The sequence below is a fragment of the Miniopterus schreibersii genome (genome assembly GCF_964146895.1).
Source record: "Miniopterus schreibersii genome assembly, chromosome: 19".
Taxonomy (NCBI): domain Eukaryota; kingdom Metazoa; phylum Chordata; class Mammalia; order Chiroptera; family Miniopteridae; genus Miniopterus; species Miniopterus schreibersii.
In genome coordinates, this window is record NC_138119.1 from 31056042 (window position 1) to 31069746 (window position 13705).

Consider the following 13705-nt stretch of genomic DNA (forward strand, 5'->3'; position numbering starts at 1 on the left):
AATTCAAGTAGTTAATAGCAAAAACTAGCTTTATTTATTTTTTTAAATGTTCTATATTTTATTTAATTTTTTATTATGGAAATTTTCTAACATATGTGAGTAATGAACCTGGTATAATGAACCCAACTTCAGCAGTTATTAACGTTCTGCCACTTTTGTTTCATATCCGGGAACACCCCCCCAGGCCCCTCCTTTTGTGTGTGTGTGTGTGTGTGATATGTATATATTTTAACAAAGAGCTTTATTTATTTATTTTTCTTATTGGAGAGAGGAAGGGAGAGAGAGAAATATCGATGTGAGAAATACCGATCCGTTGCACTCTGCACACACCCTGACTGGATATCAAACCCGCAAGTGGGGCATGTGCCCTGACTGGGAATGGAACTGGCAACCTTTTGGTGCATGGGACAATGCCCAGCCAACTGAGCCATACCACCAGAATCTATTTTTAAAAGATGAGGACTCATTTTTTAAAAAACATAGCCACATTACTATTATCAGGTCAAAAAATAGTAATTCCGTAGTGTAATAAAATATCCAGTCAGTGTTCACATTTTTGTCTCATGAATTATTTTGTAAAGTTTTTGTTCAAATTAAAATCTAAATAAGTTCCACACATTACAATTGGTGGGTGTGTCTTTTAAATTCTTATAATCCTTAGGCATCTCCTCAATTTTTTTTTCTCCTTGCAATTTATTTGTTAAAAATGTTGGGATTATTTGCCCCATAGATCATGGTTATATTTCACGTTTTTATTGCCCCTGTATTTTCTGTTACATTGGTAATTAAAGTCTGAGACCGGACTAGATTTGGGATTTTTGTTTGTATTCTTTCAATTCAAGTTTCTCTCGCACTGAAACAGGCCTCGCCCAGAGGCTGTGTGTGTGTGTGTGTGTGTGTGTGTGCCATGTCAGCCTGTGCCACCAGAATGGAGAACCTGGCCCACCAATGTCTTCATTTTTCTCCCTTGGACTGGCAGCTTCCTCCTCACTGTGCCAACTCTTTCAGAATTCACAAGAGGAGACTGCAAATCCTTAGGGAACAAGAGGCTTGGAGCAGAGGCTTTTCTAGCACACGTTTTCAATATTTAGGACCAGACAAGCCAGCTCACAGGCAATTGGGGCCTCTGTTGGTAGTTCCTCAAGTTTTAAAATATGAGAAGCATAGAAACATCAATTTTCTAAAAGCACAGCAAGAAAGGCATAAAGCAGGAAGTGGACTCTGGAAAGGAGGAAGAAACTAAGGAGGCACAAGGACATCACAACTAAGTTTCCTGAGCCCTCTCCACGTGGGGTCCCAGACACGTGCAATTGGCTCACCCCCTTAAGGAACAAACATGTATGAGTCAAATGTGCGTAGATGTGTCAGGCAGGATGTACGTGAAAAATGCAGAGCATGAACTAAAGATACTAATAGAGTTTAGGGGATGGAAAAATAGGATTTTTTGTGTGATGGAGAAAGAAAGGGTCAGGCTATTCCACAGCCACCTCTCAACCCCCCTCACCCTGGATCCTGCCCGTCTCCCAGAGGGGGGGGCATGCAACCCTGGGCCCTGGACTGTGGTTTGAGCCCAGGAACCGGGGAACAGGAGGCTGGCTGGGGTCAGGTGGGCAGGGCCCCATCCTTGTGCATTCATGGATCTTCCTTTCTGGCCGGGAGCGCCCCTCCCTGCAGAGCCAGTGCCAGTGGGTGGGGGAGCAGGGTAGGGGTGCGGAGTATGTCCGGGGCAGCTCGGGTCTCAGGTTACTTCTTGTGCTGCTGGGGAAAAAGCCCTTGTTTCCAGGGTGAGATTTGATTACAGTGGCCTGGCCTGGCTGTTCTGCCACTGTTGGCCTGAGGGCTGCTCAGAGCTGGGACTTTCTGACACCCAACACTGTCACTAGATCTCCGCACACATTAGGGGGCAGCTTGTCACTTGACCCCAGTCTGCCTCTTACTAGCATCTGACTTTCAACAAGTCATTCTGCTGTAGGTACAGTGAGGGGTTAATAGATCATCGCCATAGAAACGGCTCTAGAATTCCATGACTTCACTGTTCTGTGACACTCCCCCCACCCGGTAATCTAGCAATTTCCAGTCCCCGTTAATGCTCTCTTCTTCCTTCCTTTTCATAGAGAATATCTGCCTACCTTCCTACATGCCGGACCCCACTGCAGCTCAGATGAGGCTGTGAGGAGCCGGCTGGGAGCAGCCCCGTGCCCGCTTAGGGACCCGGGTCCTGGAGGGGAAGCTGGCTCCAGGGACACCAAGGTGTGGGTGGGCCAGTGAGCAGCAGGCTGGGGGGCAGTCACCCTGACACAGAGAGCACCCCACAGGCTGGCCTTTATTAGAGTGACACAGGAATAGCATGTAGCAGGGAGGCACTCGCCCTCTTTCATCAGCGACAAGACCGAGGCCTGCTAAGATGCTGTGACTCGTCCAAGGGCACACCGACTCGGGGCTCTTTCTGTTCCACCATTGCCCAGTTTAAAGGTGGGAGGGAGGGACATCGAGGAAGCCTCTGCATTATCTTCACAGCTTTTCTGTAACCATATTACCCCAAAAGAAAAGGGTCACTTTGTTTTTAATGTGGAGGACTTTTGTACTGTGTCATCCCCTTCTGATAAGCACCAATCGGTCATCAACCTTTACCGCAGACGGATACCTGATAGGCCCGGGGTATGGAGATTGCGGGAGTCCTGGCTCGCCCAGCTCTCCGATTTCCCGGGGGAAAGACGACATGTACAAGTGAAAGGTTATTTCTAACAGTGCGAGGCAGGATGACAAGCGCCACCAATGCATGAAAGTACAAAGGGGGGTGGCGGGAGAAACCACTCCTAGGGGCATGTTTTTAAATAGGGACAGACTAGTCTACAAAACAAGTTCAGTGTTTCTGACTTAATGAGCACTTGCAGATACATAAGCACGTCCACGAGTCAGACGTACGTTTTCTTAAGTCTTCATGCATTAGTCATAGAGAAAACCACCAAGACTTATTGATTCTGCATCCTAAATCTCCCTCCCATCGATCACCTCGTTGCCAACCCTCCCTGCCGCCGTCACATCATCTCTCCCTTGGACTAATACATTAACCTTATTGATCGCCCTCTCTAGTCTCAGCTCCCCCTGACTGCTGGCCATTGAGTGCCTGCCTCCACTGAGCTGCCTGCCTCACGCTCAGGCGGCCCGGGAACCGTGGGAGACTCGCCTGCACGCGCCAACCAAGCTCCGTCCAGCTCTTCATCTTCTTCGCCTGCCACTGTCCTGTTCCCTCAGTGCCCCAAACCCCGCCTCCGCCACAGGGAGCTTCTCCCCACTGTTCAGCCAAACTTGCCTCTGTTGAGCCTCAGGGCCTTTGCGCATGATGCGTTCTCTTCATGGAAAGCCCTCTGTCTCTTCTCTGTCTACTGAAACTGTATTTATTCTTCAGCTTGGCTTAAACAGCTCTTTCCCTGGCTCCCGTGGTGTTAGTCATGCCCCCTAAGTCTTCCTGTAACACGCTGCCCCTGTGGTACCCACATACACCGGAGCAACTACGGAACATGCGACAGGACTGTGGTGAGGGCCGCGGGGCCGGGGCAGTGCACCCAGGGGCCCTAGCGCAGTCGGGTGAGGCCTGCTGGTGGGGAACCAGAGAGGGCTTCCTAGGAGAAATGAAGCAAAGGTGAGATCTGAAGCCCCAACAGGAACTCACAGTCTGTTCCCCCACCAAGTTCTTTAAGAGCAAAAGCTGCATCTTATTGTGTATTGTTTCAAATCTAGATCTGTAGCTACACATCGGAGATGCTCGATAAATTTGCTTGCTTGATTAAATGAATCATTGAGCAAACAAAAGAAATGGGCAAATGAAACCCATCTTACTTTTGAGCAAATGGACAACCGCCGCTTAACACTCCTGCTTCTGACACTAGGTGGCTGTGCTGAAGTGCAGGCTGGGTGGTGCCTTCACAGGTCACATGGTTTATAGTAGGACTTGTTTGGACTTTTACACTCAGTTCAGTAGTACTGTGTAAGTGAAGGGCGGTTTCACATTTTTTGGATGAGTCTGTGGTTCTTGTTTCAGTATGCTACAGAAAGAAGTATTTCATTTATTGTCTATGAATTTTATGGGTAATATTTTCCTTAGAATGCTTTAATTTTTTTCTCAATGTAAAAAAAGAAAAAAAAATTACCCCAGCTGGCATGGCTCAGTGGTTGAGCATTGACCTATGAACCAGGAGGTCACAGTTCAATTCCTGGTCAGGGCACATGCCGGGGTTTCAGGCTCGATCCCCAGCAGGGAACGTGCAGGAGGCAGCTGATGGATGATTCTCATCATTGATGTTTCTCTCTCTCTCTCCTTTCCTCTGTCTGAAATCAATAAAAACATATAAAAAATTAAAAAAAAATTAGAGTTGTGAAGTGGGAGTGGAAGGAAACTGTGGGGGTAATGGGCGGGAGACAGGGAGAAAAGGTAGTGTCAGATGGTCCCGCTTTATGTCCAGTTCTTTATGAAAGAACTTCCCCATCTGCCGTCTCTCTTGTTCACAGCCAGGGCCAGGCCTCCTGAGAGACCACAATCTACTCCTCACAGTGTGATAGTTAATTTTATGTGTCAACTAACTGGGCCTCAGGTGAACAGATATTTGCTCAAATATTATTCTGGGTGTGTGTGTGAGGCTGTTTTTGAATGAGATTAACATTTAAATGGGTAGACTGAGTAAAGCAAAGGTAGGTGGGCCTCGTTCAATCAGTTGAAGGCCTGTATAGAACAGAAAAGCTGACCTGCCTCTGAGTAAGACAATTCCTCCTTCCCGACTGCATTTGAATTGGGACATCAACTTCTTCCTGCCTTCGGACTCCAACTGAAATATCAGCTCCTCCTGGGCCTTGAGCCTGCTGGCTCCAGGCTGAAGCCATGCGTGGTCTTCAGGCCTTGGGACTTGGACTGGATCTACTCCCCTGGCTCTCCTGAGTCTCCAGCTTGACAGCTCACCCTGCAGATCCTGGGACTTGTTGGTTTCATCATCGTGTGAGCCAATTCCTTATAATAAACCAATAGGAAACCATCTATTGACTAATGGCTAATGAGTCATGACTAATACAAAGAGATTTTATTAACATCAGATAAATCACTGACTCACAGATGCCAGAGCTGGCGCTCAAACATCCCTCTCAGTTTACAGACGATGAAACTGGAGCCCAAGAAGGAACGTTCTTGCCACGGCACCTTCCACCAACCTGGGAAAACAATGTACTGACATGAATTCATAAGAGCATATGAATGACTTGGTATGATGCTTTTTTTTTTTTTTATACGATGCTTTTCTAAAGAGCAGTTTTTGATGGGGGAAGGTAGGGGTACAGGGTGAAAAGACAGACATAATTCCTACCCTCTTGGAGGTCCTTGCTCAATGAGAATTTCAGAGATGTGCAGAAGCAAACTACACACAATGCCATAGTTTAGTTCTTTTTTTTAAAAAAAATGTTTTTATTGCCCAGTGGGGCGGGGCTCAGCAGTTGAGCATTGGCCTAGGATCCAGGAGATCATGGTTCGGTTTCTGGTCAGGGCACATGCCGGGTTGCGGGCTTGATTCCCAGTCAGGGGCGTGCAGGAGGCAGCTGATCAATGACTCTCTCATTATTGATGTTTCTATCTCTCTCTCCCTTTCCCTTCCTCTCTCTCTGAAATCAATAAAGATATATTAAATAAATAGAAAAAGGTTTTATTGATGTTCTTTAGAGAGGGGAGGGAGAGGAAGAAATAGAAACATCCATGAGAGAGAAACATCAACATGGATGGGCTGCTCCTGCATGCCCCCTGCTGGGGATGGAGCCCAGGGTCCTGGCATGTGTCCCGACCCGGAATTGAACCAGTGACCTCTGGCGCATGGGGCAATGCTCAACCAGCAGAGCCACACTGGCAGGGCCACAGCTTGCTTCTCGAAAGTGAAAGGAGGCATTCAGAACAATGGGAGGTGGTACAGGAGGGGCAGGCCGGCCCACAGACCTCACCACTGTCGGCTGTGTTATGCTGGGAAGCTGAGGCTGCCTATCTGGGGTGGGGGGAATGACTGGAGCTGGCCCAACCCCTAATTTCAGTGAGCCCCCAGAATATTTCTGAAAATACAGGCTTCTAGCTACTGCCTGCATGTTTTTAAACACGGCATTTTCAGTGCATGCCGTCTGCTTCCTGGGTTACACTGGGAAGTGCTGCGGGCTGAGGGGGTGGCAGAGTGTTTGGGGCAGTGAGGCAACCAGTCACCTATTTTCAAACCTTATGTGTAACTTTTTCGCTTTTTGCTTGTACGAAGCTTACGACTGAGTTTTCTCTTTGGGTCAACAGCTTGCAAGAGAGAGCCATGCTCTGCCGTGTGGTCAGCATCCTAACTGCCCAACCTCTTTAGAGCAAGGGCCATGGGCAAAGGTTAAAGACACTTGAAAGCCCATCACACGAGGAGGGGGTGAAGGAAGTGGAGATATGTTTAGCTTGGCATCCTCAGGAGGCTGGGGAACAGTCTTCAGCTCTTTAAAGGGCTGCTCTGTGGAGGAAGGAATCGTGTTCTGTGTTCTCTGGAGAGCAGGGGGCTGGAGAAGGCACAGGAATACAGACATTGATCGTCAAAGGGTAAACGGAGGTAGGGAGATCTCTTGGAACATGGGCTGGACAAGTGCTCGGTACAGGGTCATGGAGGAGATTCAAACATTAAGGGATGGTTGGTCTACATGAGTTTGAAGCACCTAAGCACCTTCTGACCCTGAGACTCTCTGATATAAGGCTGTGGACAATGGTCGGGCCACAAGCAAAGACGCGTGAACAGGCTCAAGGATGACCATTCCTTCAACTGAACGTGTTGGTCTGTGGTGTAAAGCAATCTATTTGGCGAGAGAAAGTAAGGTTCCCCACCCCAAGGACACAAACGGCTATAATACAAAAGAGAATGTTATATAGGCTATGAAGAGGTCCGTGTTTTTCTTCTGTTTCTGTTAGACACACCTTGTTTGGTTAGGACAAGGTGGCGGAGCGTGGCTCGAACCTAGGAGACTGTTTTCGGACAGGAGGTGTCAGCACGAGGGAGACGGTGGGTGGGAAGCAGAAAGGGGACTAGCTGAGGAAGGTGCTGGGAGTGGTGGGCCCCACGATGTTCAGGGGGAGCTCTCTTGCCTGTAGCCCTGTCACGTAGCTGGCACATCTAGTTATCACATGCTGTGGGCTGAATGTTGGTGTCCTCCCCAAATTCTTATGTTGAAATCCTAACGCTCCAAGATGCTGGTACTAAGAGATGGGGGTGCTTAGGTCACGAGGGTGAAGCCTCCATGAATGAAATCAGTGTTCTTACAAAAGACCCCACAGAGCTCCCTGGCCCCTACTACTTTATGAGGACACAGAAAGAAGGCCCAGCCATGAACTAGGATGCAGGCTTTCCCCAGAACGTGACCGTGCTAGTTCCTTGACCTCGGACTTCCCAGCTGCCAGAACTGAAAAATAAATTTCTGTTGTTTATAAGCTACTTCTGTGCTATTTTATTAGAGCAGCCCGAACGGACTAAGACATTATGGAACATTTGACTTATCCAACACACTTCCTCTGCCCAGACACCATGCTCACCAGTCACTGACATGGTCATGATTTGACTTTTCATGGTATTTTTCTCAGGAAGGGTGTAGGACAGAAAGACGCTGTCAGGCACTTATCTCAGTGTTGTCATTGTTTACTTGTCAGTCTATTACCCTAACGCTTCTTGTAGTCCTCTCCTAGCACAGTGCCTGGTGCTTTCGAGAAATTCCATGGGATGGAGGAGACAGTCCAGGCTGAGGGAGCTACATAAACAGAAGGCTGGAGTCCTGGAAGTGTGAGATGTCTTTTGATGGGCCACAGTGTATGAGGCTGGAGATGAGGCTGAAAAGGGGCCAGAGACTGTGAAAGGTCACTAATCAAAACAGGGAACACTGAAGGGTGATACAGCCCTTAAACCTTGCCCTTCACAAGTCTGTCAGGCTAATGTTTGAAAGCAGAAGAGAAATATCAATCCTTTGAACACTCTAAAACAGATGAGTGACATAATCAAATGTGTGTTTTAGAAAGTTTCCTTGTGGTAATGTGAAGGATGGGCTGGAATGCCTGGACTGGGAGAGAAGTTAGGCGGCTACTGCAATAGTCCTAGCAAGAGATGGCGAGAGCCTTGCAGACAGGTATGAGGAGGGGACAGATGTGAGATATTCCAGAGATTAGATACAACAGACCATGGTGGCCAATTGTCTACGGAGCGTGAGGAGAAGGAACTGCTAGGGATGAGGAGATGTCTGGGTAACGCTTTCAACTGAAATTTGGAAGGAGGATCTGGTTAGGTGTGGCAGGCATAGGTAATGAGTCCAAATGGTAGATGCTGAGATGGCGGGGTCAAGAGGACATCCAGGTGGAAAAATCCTGTAGGAAATTGGAAACATGGATCCAGAGCTCAGGGACAAAGGTTAGGGGTCATTAGCATTTGAGGCTGAATGAAGCCTTCCTTCAGAGAGAAAGAGGTCCATCATGGTGTGAGGGACAGTAGTCCCTGAGGCGAGGACAGAGCCCATCCCGCAGAGCTGGTGGAACAGAAGCCCCAACAAGACAAAAACTGGCCAGAGAGCACGAAGGAGAATCATGGTAGCCAAGAGAAGGTGCCAGGAAGGGATATGTGAGCCTGCTTCGGAGGTCAGGGGACATGTACCTAAGGAGGTGATGTCTAAATGGATCCTGAGGATGAGAAGATGGGTAATGCCTGAAAAGGGAGGGTCAGATCTGGCAGTTAGGGTGGCTGCAGCCTCTACTAGGGAAGGGTCAAGGGTGGGGACAGTAGACACAGTCAGTACACTGAACAGTGAGTGGAAAGTGGGAAAGCAGACAGGGCAAACATAAGCCATTATTATTGTTATTTTTAAATATGTTTTTATTGATTTCAGAGGTAGGAAGGGAGAGGGAGAGAAACATCAGTGATGAGAGAGCCATTGATGGGGTGTCTCCTGCAGGCCCCCTACTGAGGATCGAGTCAGCAACCCAGGCATGTGCCCTGACCGGGAATCGAACCTGAATCTCCAGGTCCATAGGCCGACGCTCAACCACTGAGAAGCGCCGGCCAGACTAAGCCATTATTTTTTGAGGTCTGATACTGAAAGGAAGGAAAGAGAGGAAAAGATGGGCTAAGCGTCGGAGAGGGAAGTTTTCTGAGGATGGGCGAGACTTGGATAAACACCACACTTCCCCAGGTCAGGCATGTCTGAGCCTCCGAGCTTCTCTCTGCCATGCCCGTTGCCTAGGTGACCTGGTCACTCCATAAGCATTCATGGAGCAGCTCCTAGGGTGGGTAATGTGCTGGGTGCGAAGGTCAACAAGGCCTCTGGAGGACCCAGTCCAAAGGGTTGGAGAGACAAATAAGAAACTTGAGGTCAATGTGGTGAGTGCCACAGACAGGATCAGTATGTACACCGCAGAAGACACTGGAGGTCACACTCCTGGTGTAGGCGTGGGGGGGACTCCCTAGAGCAAGTGACATCTGAGTTGAGACCTGGAGTCAAAGACAGCCAGGTGGGGCAGAACAGGGGAGAGGGCGTTCAAGCAGCACGCGTCCCTATAAACGCCCTCCCCAACCTTCCCTAAATCCCAGACACCCTGGACTGCCTGCGATATTCCCCGGTGAGAAAATGATGTTCCTCCCGACCCTGCTCCCAGCACCTAGTTTTCACCCTTATTTATCTAACAGCCCTTCCTGTACCATCTACTAGAAACTTCTAAAGAGAAGAGGCCGCTGTCAGTCATCTCTGTGTCTCCTAAAGTATCTCATGCAGCACTCGGCACAGCTTATGGGATCTGAAACCCTCTCAGGCCCAAGGACCAGGAGCACGGCTGATGCATTTTCAAGCGGCTGCTGGGAGGGTTAAGGCACCGAGGTAAAAAGGGTCAGGAAAAGTAGACACAGGAAGAAAAATAAGGCTGGGATGAGGGGAGGGAAGGAAGCAAACGAAGGTAAAGGCATGACAGCGGAGAGGGGCACAGGTCCAGGCAGAGCCTCACCAGAACTCTGCTCTGCGAAGCCTTGGCCTGGGTTTCCTTCCCGTCTTGGGAGAGCCCCTGTTCCCCCTCGACTTCTGGGCTCTCTCACTGGGACCTGATTTCTAGACACACTCGACTGCATTTTCTGGGAAGTGGGGAGAAGCCGAGAGAAAGGAGGGAGAAAGCAAGCCCTGCAGCCCTAACAATTTCCCCACTTTACAGGGTGATCCTAGACAGCGTTCAAATGTCCTTCCCCGAAAGTCAGAGGGAGGGGAGCTGGTGGCTGTCATGCTTCTGAATTGTCTACACAAGCCAAGTTCTCGAGCAGGCAAAACTAATTTTGTTCTGCAGCTGGATAAATAAAGTAAGGAAGGAAAGAGCTGGCGTTACACATTTCTGAATTAGCACCAAGACTCCGCCCCTTTCAGGAAATGTTCCCTGTGCAGCCAGACTGGTAATTTCGCTCCCTCTCCATTCCCTCTTCACCCCAGAAAGGGTTTCTGGGTGCTTAGAGCGGCATGTCTCCCTTCAGCTGTCAGCCCCACTTGGCCCTCCCCATCACCTCTGGATCCTTAGCTGAATTTTTTGTCTACGTCAGTAGGATTAAAAAAGATAACGTGGGAGAACTCTTAATATTGATGGAAGTCGTGGATAGTAAGGATGATCTCTGAACATTGCTGGTCCAAGATGGAAAATTCCTAGAATAAAACCTTTGGGAGTTTATTCTGTAGGAAACAGCATAGTATGTACAGCATAGTACATAGTAAACAGAATGTAGTATTGTACATTGGTGGTTCCTGAATTACTTGTAATTGGAAAAGAAAAATTTTCCAGCTGGTTATCATAAAATATACAAGAGAGGGAACAAAACTTCTGGCTTAAAATGCAGAGCAATATGTATCCTGCAAGGAGTTGGTCAAACTACCAGGTCTCCTCCAGTCACACATGAGGTGGGCTTCTCAAGCTTTTGCCAGTTGCACCTTTTCCAAAGGGCAGTTAGGAATAAAGTGATCAGTTGCCTCCTTTCTGTAGTACATACTCCACATCAATTTCATAAGCCTAGAAAAAGTACATTCATGAAAGATCAATAAAATTGATCGTTCGTTAAAATACGTTAAAAATATTAGTAGAGGAGGAAAGAAGCAGACTGGGTATAGATTTCAAAGACTAAAATCAGATGAAGTTATTCCTGAGATGTGTTTGTGATAGGTCATTAGATGTATGAGATAGTTGCTATGCCCCAGGCACGTAACTGCAGTAACTCATGTCTTGTCATGTCCTCTCCAGAAAAACAACGTGTTGTGTGAGGATTACAGCCAGGGCTGAAAGATGCTGCCGTGAGCTTTCCCCATAATCTAGGGGCCATAAGTACTTTGTTCAAGGACCTGCTCATGGGTTTTCCTCTGGACCTTGAATACCTTCCGATTATAAGCCTTATTATTGGGCATGAAACTCCTTTGCCCAGAATAACAGCCTTGATGAAGATATTTCCAAGCATCACTTCATTGGTTGTCTTTGGTGAGTTTTAGGGCCTCAACAGGTAGTGGGGTTAGCAAATGCTGCCAAATTCAATATACAGCTAGTCTGCATTTTATTTTTAAAGGCAGCTTTTCCTTTATTTAAGATTTAATCCCCACATCTACAATAATTATAGGGTCATTTAACAAGAGCTCAAAGCAAATTCGATTTGAGACAGTCCTCAGTAGCTAAGGCTAAGATTAGGAATCCCTCTATCTGGAAGGAAAAGGACCAACCGAGGTAACAAAAAAGCACAATCACTTTGGTTGACCAGTATAACCACTTTGGAGTTTGCAAAAACAGAACCATCTGTTCTGTGAGGAACCATGGCGAGAGATTCTGTATTTATAGAATCCTGAGTGGGAAAACCAGGCACATGAATAAACATTTTTTGCCCTGAGTTCACTAATCTGGAACCTTTTCTTCTACTTTCTGTCAAAGCGTACCACGATGTTGTTGTTTTGGTTTTTTTAAAAGTCAATTTAAAAGCACACAGACTTGCTATGACTAATTTAAGAACTCCCAAAGTAGGATCTCTTCCAGAAATACATTGCAACTGACAATACTGTCAGCTCAGTCTAAAGGGGTTATGATACAATGGTGGGCCCTGAGGCTGAATCAGGTGTTTACTGCTCATGAGGGCAGAGCAGGGTGGAAGAGCTCCACAACCATGAACTGTTCTTGGTATGGGGCTTTAAGACGAAACCTTTCTATAAACCTTCCAATAGGTGGACCTTAATCAGCCTACCTGAGAAATTCCTATGTTTCCTCTTGGGTTTCTAAAAGGGAAGCTATTGCAAGGAAGCATTTTATATTAGGTGCCAAGAGTGCTAGGCTGTTTCATGTATTTCATGTTCCTTTAGAAACACATTATTTCTTACATCCTTTGGTAAAATTATTTTAGAGACGCTAACATCTTTTGGTAGTGTTGCTTTTACAGGAATACCTCTGTGTATTATAATTTCTCTGTATTATGGTGGAGAAAGTTGGAAATCAAAGGAAGTGATTCTGTTCCAAAAGCCTATAAAGTAATGATCGGATCACGTTTCACTCAGTGAATTCAATTAATTTTACCCTGAATCCAGCTGTGGGGAGCGGGAGGAATGGCGTCACCATTTACTGGGTGTCTGCTGTGTGCCAGGTAATACACTAAGCACATTATCTCATTTAATGTTTTCCGCAACGCTCCTCATTACCATCTGCACTCTTCCTGAGGGGCTGAGGTTCAGAGAGGTTAGGCAACTCACTGCAGGTCACACAGCTAGTAAATGGATAGGCACAAGAAGTAACTCAGGCACTGGCCTGTTAAATAGAACAGGCGATCAATTTCTTGGAGATTTTGTTCAGCAGTTCAGCTAATTAATGACTGTGCATCCCTTCTGCTGCTAAATTATTCAAGTAGCCTCTTGTACCAAGTGTGACCTGGTTCCTTACGAATTATACTTAATGAGAACCTATGGGCTAGAAACTCTGCTCGGTGACTTATGCACCTTCCGTCCTTCCATCATTACAAGTCTAAGAGATGGAGTTCTCCGCTTTTTAGAGACGAGCTGTTCTGGGAGGTTAAGAAAGTTGCCAAGATCTCCAAGTTACTGAGGGGTACAGCCATGACTGGATCCCGGGTCTGACTCCAACGCCAGAACCAGCTTCCCCCGCGACACCCGTGTTTCCACGTGTCAGTCCCCAGGCCGGAAAGCCTCAGCGCTCATTTAATATTTATCCAGTGCCTGCGGCGTCCCGGGATCGGGCCCTCGGGTGGGAAAGCTGCGGGGCCCCAACTTCAGCGTCCACGCTGCAGGGGAGACGGCGGCACCCGCAGCCCGGAAGGGAGAAAGCCTCGCGCCGCAGCTCAGCACCAGGAGCCCGGGTCCCGGGCCGCCCCGGGCGCCGCCTCCTTGCGGGGCGCGGGGATCACGCGCGGGCCGCCCAGGGCCGGGCGGCGGCGCAGGTGCGAGGGTTCGGGCCGCACGCTCCACACACAGCCACTGAGCAGCAGCCGGGCGGAGAGCGGCGAGCGGGGCCGGGGGAGCCCTGCCCGCCCGCACGCCTGCGCCCCGGCGCCCCGAGCCCCGGGTTGGGGTGGCCGCGCTCTCAGTCCCGCGGGGGGAGCGGCTCCGCCCCGCCCCGCCCGCCCCCAGAAGTGACGCGGCGGCTACGGCATCCGGGAGGGGCCCGAGGCAGCAGGGGGTTCGCGAGGGG